At 39.9% G+C, this 18,090-nt stretch overlaps 1 protein-coding gene across 4 annotated transcripts in view; it reads left to right on the forward strand.

Moving 5' to 3' along the window:
- Positions 1 to 18,090, forward strand: part of b3gat1a (beta-1,3-glucuronyltransferase 1 (glucuronosyltransferase P) a) — a 199,659-nt gene that overhangs the window by 39,248 nt on the left and 142,321 nt on the right. For all 4 annotated transcript variants that reach the window (XM_041813679.1, XM_041813705.1, XM_041813715.1 and 1 more), the window contains exon 2: positions 10,056 to 10,181. The gene's annotated coding sequence lies outside the window, so the exon portion shown is untranslated. The remainder of the gene's footprint in view (positions 1 to 10,055; positions 10,182 to 18,090) is intronic.

An 18,090-nucleotide genomic window follows, 5' to 3' on the forward strand; every position in this document is an offset into this window, starting at 1 on the left:
GTCCACTTTGTTTGTCCATGTATGTTCCTGTTTGGGTCAGTGTAGCCTGTTCAAAGTGACGCATGCTGGTAGTGAGCTCTGCTGAAAATAGACTCATGTCTCATGAGCAGAGTGGCACTTCTGGTGTGCAAGGCCAAATTAACCATTAGGGCAACTGGGCTGTTGCTTTGGGGCCCAAGATGTGCCAATACCAATGAGCTTAATGTTGGTCAGCAACACTGCAATCAGAAAGTGCCTTAATAGAGGAATCAGTTAGCACCAAATTGAGAATAACAATAGACACATTTTCCTATCTATACTATCTGTCGGTTTCCACCTGGTATGACCAAGGAGCTAATGACAGCTAATGGCAGCAGTGACTTGCAACAGCGGAATTGATGGGTCACAGTCACCTAGGACTTCAAATAGCCTCCACACCACACCTCTAAATAGTGTCACTAAATAGTGGCTTAAGTGTACTTGGATCCCGGGACTGGGCCCCTAATGTGAAAGCTGCCTTAGTCACAAGCTGCTCAGGGCTGTATTAGATGGCACAGTACTTCAGGACTACTTCCATTGGGAGAGCTTGATTGCTGTCTGTGGGTTCTTAAATGGGAACGCAGTGCAGACAGAGTCTGTGGATTTTTGAGGTAAGAGTTAGTGCATTTGCTGCAGCTGATATCCAGTGGGACACTTGGAGTTGTGCTGTGTAAATTTGGCCCTGCTGGTATGCACTGATGACTGATCACTGCGCTTGCTGTGCAAACCAAAAGCTTCTTTAGGAAAGGAGCAAAACCCTGTGTAAAACTGGGGGTCAGTTACTTCATAACTCCACAGGTGAGACCCTCTCGCTGCCATGGTAATGGTTCTTTTGCTGATGCATCACTTGGCTAGGGCTGAAAATGATGCTGCACCTGCACAGGTAGATGGCGACTGTAAGAGGGAATGTTATGGTGCATGCATGCCACAGTATATTGTTTTTGTTTGGAGTTGTCCAATTTGGAATAGTACCTCCAAATCCAGATAAGGGTTTATCCCTGTTTCTGAAATCATAATGTGCTGTTTACATGCAGTTTTAGGCAGTCTTGTTATGGTTTTTAACTTGCAAGGCTTGGGATTATAGAAATGGATGCCATAGATGTTTAACATCACAACGTATGTGACAGGCAGGAGAGGAATAGAGGAAACAAATGTGAAAAAAGAAGCCTGCACAGCGTTTCTGAAGTTCAGAGCTGTCACACGGCGTCATGCGTCATGCAGAGGAGTGAGAGATGACATGCCTCAGCTAGCCTGTTGTTATTGTTCCTGTCATTGCTTGCATGACATTTCATGTGCAGTAGGCGCCAGTAATGTCTCACTCACAGTGTTGCATCTCTGAATCACACCAGCTCAAGGGTGACGACAAAGGCGAAGTGTCCGTGTTTCTCTCATGAATGCTGAGATGTCACTGCTACAAACGTGTTAAATTGTTGCTGTTTTCTCCAACAATCCCTCTTTATTCCTCCAGGACAGAGAGCTTCTTTGGTGTATTTTGGCTCATGTGGCTGTCAGAAAGCCAAGTCGTTTCTAAAATTGATTTAATGTCAAAGTTTCAGAGAACAAGGTGACCTGCTGGAGTATCTACTGTGCACATTTATCCCCTTTCTGCTTTCTGGACTCTCTAATTACTCCTTTTGTAAGAGCAATGAGCAGTGAATCTGACCTGCCTTGCACCAGCATTAATATTCTGAGCTTCTTTGCTATGAGAATTAATTACCAGGAACAAACCGTTAAATAACGATGAAAAATAAAGAGCTTAAGCTGCTCGTGCTCATAATCATTATTGTAATCTCTTTATAAATGATATAAAGACTGGCACCAGGAGTGTGATGGACTCTTATTTTGTCATGATAAATTCTACATTTTCATTTTTCTACATGGAAACACTGACAGATACCCGCCCTCATGTTCAGGGTTTAATATAAACCGGCATGTTTGATATGCGGTTTATAAACAGTCCTGCAGGCTGCAGCTTGGTGCCCCTCAGGCAGCATTTACTGAGCCTGTCCACACCATCTAACTACAGATATGATGGCTCTGAATATTCTCACTTTAAAATATGAGCGAGTTATTGGAGCAGAAGTTCAGCCTGGACTAGTGCGTGCACAGTATATAATTTTTACCCACTCACAACTTGACCTTCATGTTCATACAAAGAGAAGTCATGTAAATACTCTGTGGTTAGCTGATTATGGGGTTTTTCCTGAAGCGTGGCCATTATCTGTTAGCATGCAAGACATCAGTCACAAAGATCAACTAAACAGACCTTTAACATGATGATGTTAAATCTTAAGGCTCCTGTGAGGACGAAATATCCCCCTGCTTTAAACAAGTGGTGGTAAACTGATATCAGTACAATCACACAAAGCAGATTTTTAAGATTGTCATCACTGGTTAAAATATGTTAACCTATGCGACTTATACAGTCATGGACGAAAGTGTTGGCACCCCTGGAATTTTTCTAGAAAATACACCATTTCTCCCAGAAATTGTTGCTATTACAAATGTTTTTGGTATACATGTGTTTATTGTCTTTATGTGCACTGGGACAACAAAAAAAATCTAAAGAAAAAAGACAGAAGAAGACAAATTATTGGCACCCTTTTAAAACTGTGGGTAAATCATTTTGTTTCAAGCATGTGATGCTTATTTAAACTCACCTGTGGCAGTCACAGGTGCTGGGTGTGTGTGCCTGTGTGTGTCACACCAAGCATGGAGAAGAGAAAGAGGAGCCGAGAATTGTCTGAGGACTTAGGAAGTAAAATTGTATAGTTGGAAATTGGATTGTTGGACTGGTGGATAAACATCCTCAGTCAACTTCCACACAAATTCAGGCTGTCCTGCAGACTCAGGGAGCAAAAGTGTCAGCTCAGACCATACGAGACATAAAAAAGCCAGACTGGAGTTTGCAAAAATGTACCTGAGTAAGCTTCAATCCTTCTGGGAGAACATTTTGTGGACAGATGAGACTAAGGTAGAGCTTTTAGGAAAAGCACATCATTCTACTGTTACAGAAAACAGAATGAGGCCTACAGAGAAAAGAGCACAGTACCTACAGTCAAACATGGTGGAGGTTCAAAGATGTTTCGGGGTTATTTTGCTGCCTCTGGCACTGGGTGCCTTGACTGTGTGCAAGGAAACATGGAATCTGAGACTATCAAAAAAATTTGGGCCGCAATGTAGGGCCTAGTGTCAGAAAGCTGGGTCTGCATCAGAGGTCATAGGTGTTCCAGCAGGACCACGACCTAAAACAAACCTGAAAAAGTATTTCACTCTGACTTTTGAAAGTAAAGACTTCCCCCTTACTGACGAACAGCACTGCCTCCACTGTGGGGTTCTCAAACTTTTCAGCCCCCAACCCCCAAAATAAAGGTGCCAGAGACCAGAGACCCCCACTGTACCTGAAGATGGTTGAACAAAGCCATGCACATTCAAGAATAGTCATGTGGAGACAAGGCCGCACATAAGGGGGGGTTAAAGGTGAGCTTTCTGGGGCCCAGCCAAACTGGGGGCCCATGGAGTTCAGCAAAAACATCATCCATTGTAAGATTAAGCTAAGATTAGGGGTGTAAATCACCAGTTTCATCCCGATAAAATATCAATATCATTAATTTGGACAATACAATATTCTCTGATATCACAAAACCTGCCTCGATATGATTTTGATTAGATTTGATATAGGGGCCTAAGATCGATATCAGGTTATCTTATGCACAAATTTCCTAACCTGACACGTCAGATGGATGTGTTTCACACATCCATCTGGAAAACCTTCAATACTAAGCACTTGGGAAGGGGCAGTGGCTTTGGAAAAAACTCGGATTGTGATTGGATGAACGTTCTATCTGTCACATCTTTACGGGCCAATCAGAGCAACAAAACACATGACGTAGCCGCGACCGAGGTGCACATGCGCAGCTACTGAGGAATAACGCGAAACATGGCAACTATGGAAATGTCAGTACGTGATTTTTGTCGTTTTTGAGAAGACAACAACTCAGTGCTGTTCTTTGTTCTTCTTTTAACAAAGAAATGTTATCAAGTTCTGATAAAACTGGTGCTTTAGCAGCATCCACGCTAAGCTCTTCCGCCATAATTGCACCGATGCTGCTTGCTTTCTTCAGCACCTTCATGCCTGAAAGTACTGCTCCTCATCCCTGATTGGTCCTGTCACTTTCTAACCAGGCCCAAACGGTTCAGATGGGAGCTCTGCAAGATGGATTCACCAGTGAAAAACACGGAAAGGGATGTATCCATCTGCTTTGCAAGGTTACACAAATTCCCACAGTTACAGAAAAAATAAAGTTTCTGCCAATGAATGACTGACAGGTTTCTGTATTTAATAAGAATATCTCTTTGACAACAAAATCCAAGACCTGTATTTCACTTCAAAAACATTTTTTAATGTTGTAAATGTCTAATTTCTTTAAACGAAGACCCCTGATTACCTTCAAATTAGGAACATTTATGTTAAATGTTGATTTAAAACAGCAACCATTTTCTAGTACCATTAACTTCTATTTCCCCACATCCTCAGATCACTCTAAAGCACCAATATGGACTTTTTTTCTCCAACCCTTTATAATAATGATCTTTTTTGGCCTTTTTCCCCATTTTAGATTTTTTCTTGAACTTATTTACACACATGTGGACTTCAACAGATATTTCTGCTCTATACCTGCCCTTCATACTTTACACAGGGGCCTATCAATGTGGCAGATAGTTCATTTGTATTTTATTTGTACATTATGACATTTAAATGAGGTTAAATACATGGCATATTATGTTATATTGATGAATTTGTATTATTTTTTATTTATTGTAACCTTGATTTTAATAAATGGAGAGATTTGACTAGAGCAAAGCCAATGTGTATTGAAAACAAATAATTTCAGAAGCAATTAATCCATAGTAGCGTTAATCTGAATATGAGGGTGCAAGAAGCTTTAAGCTTTAAAGGAGGAGGCTGGGATGGAGGAGGTGAAGCTTTGCCATCAGCAGTTTGGCACATCTGAAGCGATGCAAGCAGGGATTAATGAGGAGTACTTCATAGTTAAACAGACTGCTGTGTTTACAAATGAATGTTTACATAATGTGCATAAAATCTCTGCTGCTGCAAAAAATGAATATAGATAATACTGGCATTTTGACACCTTTTAAGTTAAAGAAATATTGCAACTTCTGCAATTTGTGATTGATTGCCCAGCTCTAGTTTGGTATCATTTTTTCTGCACTACCTCAACTTAATGAAATCCAAACTATTTTTTTTATGTTTAACTTATTGTATTAGATGTAGGATCTCCAAACACTGAAAACGGATTTTTGAAAATTGCTATTAAAACAACACATTGTCATTTCTAAAAAGAAATTCCAGTCCTGTACAGTATGGTCCACTGTCCCCTATGTGCAAAGTTGATTTTTATATCAAATATTTTCTGTTTTTCTTGGCCTTTTGACATTAAATAAAAACAGAAAGAAAGCTTAAAAGCCATGCTTTCCACACTGAGTGGTTGCAATGCAAAATGTGGCTTTGCTTTCATGCTATCATATGACAAATACTGGTGCTGCATAAGTCCATGGCTCTGCATTGAGATCTATTTGAGATTCTGTTTCAGGTGGGGGTAGTAGCTATTATATTGAGGAAGGCTCATGGTATACCATGCTGTATTATATTGTTAAAGAAGCAGAAAAGCTCCACTCTTGTAGAGATTAAAAAGCACATTGCTTATTATTGTATCCTAAAAACTGCACTCAGTTAGGGGCCTTCCTAACCCAAGAGGACTACATGGTCAGACCCCAGGACTTCCTGCAGACAGAAAGATCATAATGTTTCCTCTTTGAGCACCACTGCATGAAAGATTTGAATGAGAGTGAATCAACAGAGACATTTTTGTCTCATTTGATTGCATCTAGGTATTTTTGACAGTAAAATTATTGTTTACGTGGGGGTTTGTGATGTGTGAGCATCGGGGTAGGGTTGTTGAAAGTGATGTATGGTGATCAAAGCGGCTCAGGGAAATTGGCAAAGGCATCATCCTGTGCTTAGCCAGAGGCAGGGTTCAGCCAGCAGCAGTTTGATGGTGTCTGCGGTCCCACATCTGTCACTGCGATGTGACTCATGAGTACAACAACTCCAGTCAAGTCCAGAACAAGTGCAGTTACTACCCTATAAAATGCTGGAGTTGGATTTTAGTCCAAGCTTGTGATCCAAAGGGAACTATAAAAGCAAAGAGGAAGCAAATCATTTCAGTACTGCATAGATGAACAAAGTGGGCCTCCCTGAGTTGAGCTGGTGTGTATTAGTACGTATTTTTAAAGACATCAGAGTCACTTATTAAAACAGGATCATTTTAATGAGGACAGCTCTGTATACCAGTCATCTGTACAGATAACTGCAGACAGAACAATGTTCACACTGAGGATAAGACTGGAGTTATAATACGTTGTGGGTTGAAGGCCCGAAACAAATGCCCTTGTGTGATTGATTACACGCTACAAGCTAATGAGATAAACAGAGCCTGAATCGATTCAGTCGGGGAGGAATCATGCCAGAGGGGCATATGCAGCCGTGTGCAATGGCTGTATTGACACGCTTATATTCAAAGAGCCAGTGAAAGAGACTAAGCTGCGCTTTTGGCTCAGAACAAAGCTGTGTCCTCTTCCGCTGCTTCGCCCACCACCACAATCAGGGTCAATTCTGCTCAAATCAAACGCTGGCAAGTTGGTGCTAAGCAATCAGGTCTATGAAAATGTTTTTTCTAGTCAAAGACAGGCGAGACAGCGCTGTGAAGTGGGCAGTGTTGCTTTAACAGATGCAAAGGAGCGCATCGTTAAATGCAGTCAGTGACAAAGCAAATCAAACTGTGAGCATGGATGACCATCAGTCCAATTCAGGGTCTATATCCTGATGCTTCTGTAGTCTTTGGCTAATAACAGACTCCGATATTCCAAGAGCTTCAGTTATCCAATTAAAACCTTCATGCTTCACCAGGTCGGCCCTAAGAGTGCAGCCGGGTTGGACATCGTGTGTGATGTTGAGTATGTCTGAGCTGCATGCAGTGACTCACAATTAAAGGAGGGCACAGGAAGCACATGGCTTAAGAGAGGGGAAACCTTTCCTCTGCCTAGCAATAGACAATAATACAAAGTTCTGTTTTTTCTTTGTCATTATGGGAGACTGAGTGTAGATCAATGAGAGAATTGTTTTCTCCACTGTAGCATCGGGCCTCAACACAAGAAAATTTAAACAAGTGAGGGGGGCTGAATACTTTCTGAATGCACTGTGTGTCATAACCTTTGCACTTAAAAAAAAAAAAAAAAAAAAATCTGGGCTTTTTATTCCTTTATTGATTGTGGAGGACAGTGGATAGAATCGGAAACAGGGATGAGAGAGCTGGGAAGAGACATGCAGGACAGTGCCACAGCCTGGATTAGAACTATCAACATTTATGCTGATATGCAACTGAGCTGTGAATATCATCATTATCTACTGTAAATCTAGGCCATATTTACTGGTAAGGCTGTGACCAGCACCATTTTGGGTCTTTTGCTTCGTTGATCCTAATCCGTGTACTTTAAAGTGGTCTTAAGGACTTAAATTTGTTTCTTTGTTCATCCTTCAGCCTTCCATCGTTGGTGTCTTCACGTCTCGTGTTAAGCAGCTTTACAGGGAGCAGAAAGTCATCTAAAGGCCTTACACCTAACGACTTTTCCTTTGATTACAAAGTTGCAGACAAAATTCCAAAGTCGGAGTAAAATCATGGGAGTCTTACTAAAGTTGCAGCTCGCTCCTGTTGTCTCGGTCGTTAGGTGTAAGGTGGTCTGAAGACTTGATTTCAGCAGTTCTAAGGCGGTCTTTCTTCAGTTTTGATGTTATGATAATATCAAACATGTTCGATGTTGTCGTAATTCTTAAGTCTGGTTGTATGCTAATTGTTTTTCAGTGACGCAGCCGTTGTCCATGACCAATGGGAGCCAGTGTTATGTGTGAGCACAAGAGTTCACTTCATTCTTTAAAATATAAACGTGAGCGTGGACCATTCTAGAGCAGCTGAATGTCTGTGTATAACTCAAGAGATTAAAAAACTTCTCTGCTCAGAGCTGTCGTCAGATCTCTACACCTGTGTGTTTGTGTACTTTGTCTGTCTGTTTATTCCATGTTGACATGACAGCTACAGTAAACCGTCACTAGGATTTTCAAAGTAAAACCCCGATCAGCTTGTTTCTGTGGTGAGATGATTCATGTTTTCATACGGTACTTTTATTCTGAAGTGTTTCCGAGATAGTTCCTCAGTTGTTACAGTGACATGCAAAGGTGCTTCGATGTTTAACTTTCATTTCGTTTCTACTCGACATAAATGATTTAGAAATACTGGGTTACAAGAGATATAATCAAATGCGATCTCCATCTACTTCTAAATCTTGTTCTCTGCTCAAAAACTGGTGTGAATTTCCACCAGATGCATGATGGGAAGTACTTTAAAAAGGAATCCTATTCTAGTCTTGTAGTTAGTGACCCACAGACTTTGCAAAATCTTTTTCTGAGATTAAAAACTCCACGGCTTGCCGACAAATGGTCTTTAGATGTGAGAGGATCTCAGATGTCAGTGTTTTTGGAGTTATTTAAGAGTTTTAGCAAAGTTCTCTGGTGTAAGGATAGCATAACCCAAGTTTTGTCTAGGATTTGCATACAAGTTGATCAATGAATCCACCTTACCCCTACAAAAAACTCTCTTAGCATGTAATGAATGGTCCATTTCTGTGTAGTCCCACCTACAGACACCATGGCAGCACCTGAATACACACACACACACTCCATACTGTCTGCAAACAACCTGTAGACAACTACAGGGTCATATTTGCACAAAATCGGGCAATAATACTGCACTGCGTCAGCCGACGTGGTTGTCTGGCTTCTCCTGACCTATGCTGGCTTCACCTCCCTCTGCTTGTATACAAACCTGTGTTCTCTACGTGTTTTCTGTGAGGGGGAGGAAACGGTATGTTTAACCACAGTGCAGCTACATTCAGGAACCCTCTGTGTGTGCCTAAAGGGCCTCAGACACTTTATGAATCAGGTCACACCACAGTGCATTTAAACATTTTGATATTCTGTCAGCATGAGAGCGGAGAAATACATTCAGACGACTGGAAGGACACTTGGAGGAGGTGTGCTTAATTGATTATTTTATGATTGTGTCACTCAAGTGTGCACACCAGAGACATGAGGGGGCGAGTCATCAGTCATGGAGGGGGGAAGGGGAGAATCTGGCAACATTGACCGGTTTTTTGGAGGGCAAAGGGACGGCGGCATCTGTGTTGTCAGTGCTCCACTAAAGCTTTGGAGGGGAAAACGCTAAATCTCATCAGTGTCCAAATGCATATAAAATGATTTGCTGCAGTGTTTGATAACAAGCCTTCAAGCAGAGAGGCAACAGAGGAGCAGCAGGGTCGCCACGACTCCTCCACATCTGAGCACATCTCAAAGAGGCCAGCCTCTGTTTCATGTGATTCCATATTCAAGCAAGAAGGGTGACATTTCCTCTTCTGTAGAGGATTTAGTCTGGAACTGTATGTCTGCATGAATGAGCTGCATGTGCCAATGAGTCATTCTTATGCTTTTTAAACCCATAGAGCTGGCTGATCAGACCTCATATTTATATCCTCTTAATTTATTTTGTTCTTTGGGGTAGCAAAATTATATGGTAGTATTACATAATAAAGAGATTATGCATTTAAATGCATGTTGAGGCACTCCAAACCTCTCCTCCCTCTAGAAAAAGCCTGTGATGTCAAATCATGCCTGGGCATAAGATCACAGAGAGATGGTTAAATACGTCTCTGTGTTCACTTCTCAGTACTTTAGCTCATTACTGTGGTTAAGGTTTTGTTTTTCTCCTATGAGAGCTGGGATAATTTTCATGAAACAAAACAACATTCATACTTCACTTTCTGAAGGATAGCCATCCATATTGTCCTCCTCTTGATACATCATACGTCATTGTAATTGTCCTTGTTTTGTTTTTCCTTCCTTTCAGATCAGAAGACCGGCATCATCGCATAGATTTCCTCTGTTGTAGCTATGATCGACATGCTTTGACCCGCCTTCCCACGACCTGTGAAGCTGCAAACGTTAGCGGAGACAGCAGTGACAACAGCACAGGGTGAGTGGTCGGGATCAAATTGTAGTGGTGTGGCCAGGCTGTTGGCCAAGACAGAACAAGATCTTTCTTGCATAGTCTGACATGCCAAGAAATAGCATCTTTTCCACCAAGAAAAGATTTTAGTGTGGTTCTTTACATAAAGCAGTGCCATCTGTTAGCATCTAAGCTAATCTTTCCACCAGCCAGCATTGCTTACTGACCTGCAGTACGACTAAAATTGATCCGTAGGTACCAGTTCTTTCCCTTGAAATTACACTGATTGCTCTGGTCTTTCTCTGATAAGAAATCAGTTTCAAGCTTTGCAAGATGGATCTACCAGTTGACAGACATGGAATCTGGCCAATCCCTGGGCTTTGCATGGTCGAACCATGTCTGTAAACTTCCAAAACACTTTAATTTTGTAACTAGTGCTGTTAATCGATTAAAAAAATTAATCAAGTTAATCAGCTCACTACTGTGATTAATCATGATTAATTACAGCATATTTTTTGTTAAGCCCGAGCCTCTTTTTTTAGGCTTCTGCTTGCAATTTCCAGTCCATCTTTAAATGAGTATAACTCTGTAACTACAAGGTCTATTTGAATGATCAAGGTACCATTATGAAGAGGGCACTTGTGAAATTTATTCAGAAGGGTAAATATGTGTATTTATGTTACTGGATCAGTGAGAATCAAGTTGGCAAATGAAAAAAATCATTTTTGCCTAATTTCTTTTGCAGTTTTTGCATATATATCCCATAGAAATAATGCAGTTGAAGTCCAAAACTCTCCAGTAGTCCAAAGCACCACATTTTGACATTACCTCTTTCAAATTTCATGCCACTAGAGGGTTATCAGGACAAAATAAGAGAGATTTTAGTAAAAAATATCCAGGTGAAATCCCCTCTTGTGCCATTTAGGCACAATTTGGCACAATCTCTGCAATTTGAAAAATCAGGTGTCAAACTTTTTTTTACTCATATGCCATTATAGGTGGTCACTGCATCATGGAATTCTTTTTTTCCCCTCTCTAATCACCCCGACCTCCATATAGTTTTCTTTCAAAGGAAGTCTTACAAAGGGACTAAAGTTTGACATCAAGAGGAGCAGATTTATTTTCAATGGCACAAAAAACAACACAAAATAAAGAGCTGAAAACTAAAAGAACTGTTGAAACAAATGGAAACTGCACAAACATGACTAGAATTTTCAGTAAAGGCTGGGCTTTCAAATGAGACCATGTTGTGTCTGTAGTACCCAGCACCATCCCATAGGGGGCAGAAGTGTCTGTCTACGTAGCGCTACAGCCAGTTTGATATGTGGTCATTGGTTTGAGTCCTTTTTTAATTGGCTGTGGTGTAGGTAAAAATGGTTTATTTTGGCTTCTAGCTGAGCTTCTTCTGTTTAATTTGATGTGTAGCATGACTATTTTTGTGTAAAGTAGAGTGCACAGGGCAAGTTTGTTTGGGTCAAGGCGAGCAGGACCAATTTTGGTCCCACTAGGCTAAAGAGGTTAAGTATATTTTTGTTTTTAGATTGTTAAAGGTTGTTGTGAATATAAACACATATTCACACTATTTATTGAAGTTTCTCATCAAAAAACTAAATTTTCCCATTTTTATGTGATATTTGAACAAATCATAACATATGGAATACAGTCGTCTAACTTACTGAGGTTCCCTGAACGCATCATATTTTCTGTCTTCAGCTTGTAAAGTTCGCTAATTATCTTCTATTTTGCCAATTAATATTAATATTGTTAACAAACAGGACTTGCTATAAAGTTAGGAGCATTTTTCAGCATTTTTCTGAGCACCTGAAGAAGAAAACTGTCCTGAAGCAGCTGAAGAGAGTGGTATAACCATGGCTTGATCCCGTATTGTTGTTAGAGTCTTTGCTAACATTGGCAAAGATGTGCTTCGCACAAAGGTGGTACTTCAGACTCATTGTGCTTCGGTGTAAAGACAGTTCATCACTGCAGCATGTACCCACTATTTTGGTTTTATCTTAACTAACATTCACCAGCTTTTAAAAGCTAGAAGATATGATTAAATTGCGTTATTTGTTTTTTAAAGCGTTAAGGTTTCAAGATTAATCACAAGCGTTACTACAAAAAGGAGTTAGTATGAACCAATCATGTGTTTTATCATGATTTTAGATCGTTTGAACGACTAACAGCCTCAGAGCAGACAGACCCTTGCACCCCCCCTGAAATCTCTGCCCCCCCCAAAAAAAGAAAAGAAGTCCCATACCCCAGGTTGGGAATCAAGGAACTCAAAAAAAAGAAAGGATTATTTTTGTGAAACTTTTAGGTTAAAAACATAGGAATTCTGTGGACGAGAGGACCATCTTTGTTTGCTAAGCGGGGAATAGATATGTTGTGATCCTTGCTTACATTTTAAGCAAAAGAAATAAGATAGCAGATGGAAACCCCTTCCAAAACAAAGATAAACAGAATTCAGGGAAATTTATTTTAAGATCAGACCGAGAACACTTCACTGGCTGCAAAACAAATTCACTGAAAGAACAGAAACACTGCTGATAATCACATCTGATTTACAGGCACTGTTGTAATGGCATCCAACATGCTGGACTCAAACTCAGAGAGGGAAAACAAGCTTTTACACCACATCCAAAGCAGGGTAAAGAGATGAAAATCAATAAGTCTCCAACCACGTCATACAGCAAATGAAAAGCGTGCATACCACGATAATGGGTATGGATTTCTTGGTGTGTGGCTCATGTTTTATTCCCATGCAGCGCTGAACTCTTTATATATGGGGCTTCAAAACATGATTGATGAGTGCAAAGAACAGACAGTGTGTTTCTACATATTTTGACTTCCAGTACAACATGTTCAGTCGCTGCAGAACGGAAGGAGAAATAACGGTTTGGATTCTCAGAATGGACCGTTCATTTATCGTCCTCCACATTTATTACTGTCAGCGCAGTTTCCTCAAGTTTCACAAGCTGCAGCCCGACCTGCCGGCTGCTACTCGTACAATTAGCATCTGTCAGAGGCCGGCTTATGAATACAGAATATAGATGAACTCTGGAGCTCTGTTTAAACGGTGTGTAAGATGCACTGAGACATCCAAACACAGAGTGGAATAGACGGGGAGGAATAAAAGAGAGAAAGTGCAACGTTGCAGCACTTAGCATGCTGAGAGACGCGGGGTAGAAGCCTTGAGATATCTCACATTGTTTATCAGTGAGACGCCGCACCAGGCCTCCTGGTGCGCCTTTGTTGAAACCGTTCAAAGTGCTTTTCATTCTTTGAGGGTCACGCTTTTATTTGCTGAACAGACCGTGTGAAAATTCTGTCTGCTTCATCTGTCGTTGTCATGGAAAATATGAAGCAATGACTGTGAATCTGTTTAGAAGAAGAGACAGCTGTGACTTAAAAAAATCACATTATTTTCTATTGTCAACTTCACTGTAACTGGTGTATTCTCCTGCCAAAAGGTAAAGCTGCTGATATTTTCTAAATCTTTTATGCCACTTGTACTACACTGTGTTCCTGTCATTATCTTTCAGCATCATTGATATCTTATAAGCAAACTTTTATAAGCAGAGTTTTCTGAACATCGTAGGGCCAACCTGGTGCATTTGCACCTACCTGTATACATTTGCATTGTTCCTTTGTTTCTTTAAAGAGAGAGAAAAATCCAGTGGTATATCCCTCCAGTAAATGCACCGTTTGATGACCAGTTTAATGATAGAAATTAAGCTTCTTATGTCGTTATTTTAACATTAAAATCTTGATGATTACTGCTTACAAGTCATGAAAATAAAAAAAAAAAATCCCTATCTCAAATAGGGTGGGGTATTGTTTGGGTTTTTCCCATACCTGGCCTAAATTGAGACTTTTTATGAGGTGCCTTAACATTGTCTGACGTGATCATTTTGATGGGAAATAACATGCTAAAAGTCAGCAGGAGAATATAAGCTGTCTGGGTATCATAAATGAGTTGCAGAATTGTCTTTTTAAGCTGCCAGTCAGACGTGTGATATAAAAGGAAACTTGTGTACCTTAACACAAAAAATAACACAAATTTCACAACGTATTTCTTGCCCTTCATTGGAAGGCAGGGTATCAAAATGAAGTATCAATTTGGGCTGGGAAATTTATCAAAAATTAGGTTAAATCTTAATATGGCCTACTGTAATTTTCAAATCGCAGAGGATTCAATATTTCTATGACCTCGCAACACAAGTCAAAATCATCAGAATTCAATATTTTTAAAGAATTGCTCAGCCTTGTCTAGGAATACAAGAAAGTTAAGGAGTAATCGCATATCAAATCACAATATTGGGGGAAAAAAACACAACTAGATTATCTTCCAAAATCGTTCAGCCCTAGTGTCAATAGCTACGTTGTTTTTCCATGTCAGTACCGGTTTTCTATACTTATCTCAAAATATCAGATAAAAGTAGAAAAGTCCAATTTTTTTTCACTCTGGTTCAGTACACACAATCATAGGGAAGACTGCTGACTCCAAAGGACAATCTTTGACACCCTTCATAAGGAGAGTAAACTGCAGGAGGTCACTGCTGAAAGGCCAGGCTGTTCTCAGAGGCTGTGTCAGAGCATGATCATGGAAAGCTGACTGGAAGAGAAAAGTGTGGTAAGAAAAGGAGCACAAGCATCAGGGTTGATCTAAGCCTTCAGAGGATTGTCAAACAAAGATTCAAGAACTTAAAGGAGTTTCACAAGGAGTGGACTTGTTCCTAGTGTTGAGCCAACCCTGAACCACAGATGTTATAGGCGTCTCACCTGGGCTGAGGTAAAAGAGCTGGACCCATTGCTCAGTGGTCCAAAGTCCTGTTTTCAGATGAAAGTACATTTTCAATTCATTTGGAAATCTATGTCCCAGAGTGTGGAGGTGCTTCAAGTCCAGTGTTTCAGTTTCCACAGTCAGTGATGGTTTTTGGGGGCAATGTTTTCTACTGGTTTTTGGTCCACTGGTCTTTATCGGGTCAACACTGTCAGCTGTCTACCAGGAGATTTTAGAGACCTTCATGCGTCCATCAGCTGAGAAGCTGTATGGAGATACAGAGTACCTTTTCCAGCAGGACTTATCACCTGCCCACAGTGAAGCCAAAACTACCAGAAACTGGTTTACTGACCATGCTGTCACTGTGCTTGATTTAGGGATGGGAATTGATAAGATTTTATTGATATTGATTACATTATCAGTTCTGCTCATCAATTCAATTCCTTATCGATTCCTTTCCGTGAATTTTCTTTTTAGTAAAAGTAGATTTAAAGGTTTTCACTGTTAAGAACTGAAATTTTATGGAGTCTCTCTCTCTCTGAACACTGAACAAGATGAGAGTCAATGACAAGCACGCTACTATTAATGGCTATAATAAACACTTTTGATAACTAAAATGTTATAATTAATTGTTTAGGATGACAACATGCTAAAATATACCCATTTTTGTGTTGGAAATGTCTAATTTAAGCCCTGCGATGGACTGGTGACCAGTCCAGGGTGTACCCTGCCTCTCGCCCAATGACAGCTGGGATAAGCCGTATAGAAAATGGATGGATGAATTGATAGATGTCTAATTTAAAACAAATTGCTCCCTTCAATCCGTGAACTAGAATCAGAATAAAATACTCTTTCTCATTTCCCTTGAAAGAGAAAAACCATAGGACAAAAATAAAATGATCTCTGGATTGAAACCTTTTACAAGTTAACAGTTCTTATGCAAAAACGTGCATGCCTTGCATGAAATCGGTGTTTGACGGATGTTACATGTGGCACTGTTTGGGTCACATGTTTATGACTGCCTGCCATGTTTACTTCCTTGACTTCTCTGTGCTTGCACATTTTGCTGACTGCCTCATGTGAGAATGTGTTTTTTTGAAAGTAAGGCATTGATAAGGGAATTGTTAAGATTCAACAATAATGCTGATGGACTGAACGAGGCGTAACCTGTTCTCAAGTGGAGCTCTCTATTTTGATTGGCCAGCCAGCTGGTCTGACCTGAAACCCTGTAGAGAATCCAACAAGAGGAAGATGAGAGACACCAAAATCAACAATACAGAAGACCTGAAGGCTGCTATCACAGCAACATGGGCTTCATAACACCCCGACAGTGCCACAGACTGTTCGCCTCAATGATACGTCACATGGATGCTGCAATTTATGCAAAAGGAGCTCCAACCAATGACTGAGTGATTAATGAGCCTAATTTTCCAGAGGGTCAACATTTCTGTATCATAAATCATTTTTAGACCGATTTTTTATGATATTCAAATATATTTTGGAAAGTGGATTTTTGATTTTTGTGAGCTGTAAGCTGTAATCATCAAATTTAAAGCAAAAAAAGGCTTGAAATATTTCACATCGTAATAATGAATCTAGAGTATTTGGAGGCTTCACTTCTTGAAAAAATCTCAGAAAAAGAAAACTTTTTAATGATATTCTATTTTTGTAGATGCACCTGTATGTTCTGCTGATATCCTCCTGCTCTCCCAGAGGATGATGGCAGTGTTCTACCTTGTCAGCGATAAGCCTTCACATACTCACCTGCGAGTGAAGAATTTCAAAAGTTGAATGATGTTTGAGAATCTTAACATGAAAAGTTGATGATGATGGATACTGTCTAAAAGGCAGACGGACATGAAAAATAAACCTACAAAATAATGTGGGGTGGAATGACCCTTTCTGCCACCCCTACCAGCCAAGTATAGTTTAATTATCTGGGATATGCTGATAACACAGGACAAAAACACACCCATCACTCTGAACTACGTGCTTATGTTGTTTTTCTCAGGGCTGAATTCAGATTACGTAACACCAATATCCAATATAGTTTGCATAGAAATGCAAGACAGTAGTTCTAGTTTTTATTAAGTATTTTATTTTTCAGCAGAAAATCACATTAAAGGTGCTGAATATTCAAGAATATTTAAAAATATAGGAATAATATAATGGCGTGAATTATTTAGAGCTTTACTCTGAAAGGTTAAACCTTGCACAGGCCTAGACTGTAGAGATTTGAGGACATTTCCAGAATTTTGCCTCATTTGACATCTATTTCCAGAGGGAAGCTTAAGTTTGTGTTTGACAGTACCTGTACATGAGGTTCAGTGTGAAACACATGTGCAACAGCCACTTTAATGAATCAGTGTGGCGCTTGGGTTTGTCCCTACTGCTGTGTAATGAGCAACTGCACCAAATGATAGCAGCCCTCCATATCAACCAAAGGGCTAAATCTAAGAAGGTTTAAGCTATTTAAATAAGGAAGGGTTATCCTTTAAAGTGTGGCTGGGGTTAATCTTCAAACCTATCTGATAAGTGCACTTTCCCCTAAGAAACTTCAAACCAATCTTATAGCAGCAGGCGGGCTTGATAGAAAGGCTCCAATATTTCATGATATTTTCAGATGAAAACTTAAGATAGAAGTGTAATTGTGATTGTTCTTAATAAACAATCATCATTATGATTGTCATTATTAAGTTAGGACAACATTACCGGGCCAAATTCAGTGACAAGCTGTCATCAGTGGGACATGAAACAAGCTTTCTGCTTTGTTAAACACCCGATCAATACGATCCTGTTTACAGGCAGAGAAAAGTCAGTGTTAGTGAGCTCTCATAGGACCGACAGAATATGTTCAGCCAAGTTTAAGCTGAGGTAGAACAACACAATGAAAATGTTGGATTGTTTTCCCCAGTAGTCAGGTTTCTGTGATGTTTTTAGATGATAAAGTCTGACTGTCAAAGATAAAGACTGTTTTGTTGAAGTTTAACGTATAAAAAGATTTATTTGACTCTTTTGTGAACTATTATTAAAAACTTTAAATTATAACCCAGTAAAACATCACTTATCAAAGGCACACGCTATAATGTATCTCTACCTGAGCTTTTATTTTTTCTAACCAGTCTGATCAAGTTTTGTTTAATTTATTATTGC

The sequence above is a fragment of the Cheilinus undulatus genome, linkage group 2 (genome assembly GCF_018320785.1).
Source record: "Cheilinus undulatus linkage group 2, ASM1832078v1, whole genome shotgun sequence".
NCBI lineage: Eukaryota > Metazoa > Chordata > Actinopteri > Labriformes > Labridae > Cheilinus > Cheilinus undulatus.